Genomic DNA, 2,500 nt, shown 5'->3' with positions numbered 1-2,500 from the left:
TTATTATTATTATTGAGTGAGAGAGCAGTTCATGCCATCAAAGTGACACTGGGGTAAAATATACGAAGCCCAATATACCCATCATGACTACCCGTCTGATAAGGGTACACCAGGCACATGCATCACAACCATATGTGCGCGACATGGTGATCTCATATCAAGGTAAACAGCGCATGACCTTGCAGAAGGGCCCAGTTAGAATTTTCTTCAGGTCGAGTAGCCCATCCCGCTCAAAAGGTCCCTGAATAAGGGTTGTTTAAGGATGTTGAAAGAACCACCTATGTTTCCAGAGGTGAACTATTCAAACCCCAAAGAATCCCTCTCAACACATGGCTATGATGCTCCCCCACTACTTCTGCTCGTGATCAGAGATGCACATATCGTCAGCCACTAAGGGACATGCTCAAATGGTTAAGGTCAAACAAATGACAAGCAAATCTGTGGTATTGAGCAGAATATTTGCTGTAGCACATCTTTTATACCAAGACAAAACAATGTACATGATGACACTTCCAATCAGTTAAGATCAGAAGCCATGAGAGCCACTGCCTGGTACTGCATCAGGGCATTTATTATTATTATTATTATTATTATTATTATTATTATTATTATTATTATTATTATTTTATTATTATTATTTTGTCATTATTTTGCTTCTATTTTTTGCTTGGTGTCTTCCCGACACCTAAGGTAAATACACTCACTGCCTACATTGGTAAGCCATTAAAATAACAAAAAAAAAACGATTGTTCATTTACAAAGTCAAGATATGTGGTAGATAAAAAGGGAAAAATAAAGAAAGTAAAAGGTGAAAATATCATTATCATTATTGAGTGAGAGAGCAGCGCATGCTATCAAAGTGACACTCGGGTACAAAAATACGAAGACCAGTATAGCCATTATGACTACCCGTCGGATAAGGGCACGCCAGGCACATGCATCACAACCATATTTGTGAGACATGGTGATCTCATATCACGATAAACCACACAAGACCTTGCAGATGAGGCCCAGTTACAATTTTCTTCAAGTCGAGCAGCCCATCCTGCTCAAAAGTTTCCTAAATATAGGTTGTTTAAGGATGTTGAACGAAACACTCATGTTTCCAGAGGTGAATTATTAAAACCCCAAAGAATTCCACTCAACGCATGGCTATGATGCTCCCCCATTACATCTGCTTATCATCAGAAAAGTACATATCGTCAGCTACTAAGGGATATACTCAACTGGTTACAGTCAAACAAGTGACAAGCTAATCTGAGGTATTGAGCAGAATATTTGCTGTAACCTATCTTTTATACCAATGCAAAACATGTACATGATAACACTTTCAATCTGGTAAGATCAGACATGAGAGCCAGTGCTTGGTATTACATGAGGGCATTTATTATTATTATTATTATTATTATTATCGTCATAATAATAATAATTCTTGTTGCTGTTGTTTTTTGCTCTTATTACTAGGGCGGCGAGCTGGTAGAATCGTTAGCTCACCGTGCAAAACGCTTAGCGGCATTTCGTCCGTCTTTACGTTCTGAGTTCAAATTCCACCGAAGTTGACTTTGCCTTTCCTCCTTTCGGTGTCAATAAAATAAGTACCAGTTGAACACTGGGGTCGATGTAATCGACTCATTCCCTCCTCCAATATTGCTGCCCTTGTAACAAAGTTTGAAACCTTTATTATTATTGTTGTTGTTGTTATTACTAAGGCGGCGAGCTGGCAGAATTTTTAGCACACTGAGCAAAATGTTTAATGGCATTTCAAATGCTTAGCGTTCAGTGTTCAAATTCCGCCATTGTCGACTTTGCTTTCCATGTTTTCGGGGTTGATAAATTAAGCACCAGTGAGACACAGGGGTTGATGTAATTGACTAGTGCCATCCCTCAATATTTAAGGCCTTGTGCCTTTACTAGAAAATATTATTGTTTTATGCACATGTCACCACAAATTTACAGGCATCTTTGAGGAATGAAAATAATATTCATCATGTTCAGGCTTAACTACTTTGTGTTATAATTTAATTAACATGATGTCATATTGTATGGTCAATTGTAATGCCTTCTTTATTTTTTTTTTGTTTTTGGTTTTTATTTGTCATTTTGTGGGAGGAAGTTGGTTATTTTGCTGCATCACGCATCAACATTTTCATACTCGTCTTTTTAAAATTTTTATAGTGATTTTCGCAGTATTTCGCCGTATAAACAGCCTCAGTATTCGGTTCTTTATTTTTCTTTTCTTTATTTTATTCAAATAATTTTTCAGTAATGTTTTATTCTTCTGCTTGATTGATTTGTTCATTTGTTAGGTTTGATTACCACTTCTAGCATCACCAGTTTTCTTTTTTGTTCCTACTCAAACTAGCAGTTATTTCCAGTTTTTCATTGTTCACGTTGCTTTCCTGTCATGTTGAATGTTGTTTATTATTTTTATTTCAAATTTAACTGTAGTCATTGTGTTTTACTGTATCTTAAATACAACAATGTAAAGAACTGTGTACTG

The 2,500-nt window shown here is 36.4% G+C and overlaps 1 long non-coding RNA gene across 1 annotated transcript in view; it reads left to right on the top strand.

The window, feature by feature from the left end:
- The window catches only part of LOC118763516, a 20,280-nt gene extending 19,033 nt beyond the window's left edge, over positions 1 to 1,247 (top strand). Inside the window, exon 4 of the long non-coding RNA XR_004999276.1 lies at positions 1,237 to 1,247. This is a non-coding gene — a long non-coding RNA (uncharacterized LOC118763516). The remainder of the gene's footprint in view (positions 1 to 1,236) is intronic.
- Positions 1,248 to 2,500: the final 1,253 nt, after the last annotated feature.

The sequence above is a fragment of the Octopus sinensis genome, linkage group LG5 (assembly GCF_006345805.1).
Source record: "Octopus sinensis linkage group LG5, ASM634580v1, whole genome shotgun sequence".
NCBI classification, from domain to species: Eukaryota; Metazoa; Mollusca; class Cephalopoda; order Octopoda; family Octopodidae; genus Octopus; species Octopus sinensis.
This window is presented reverse-complemented; position numbering and strand designations above follow the sequence as displayed.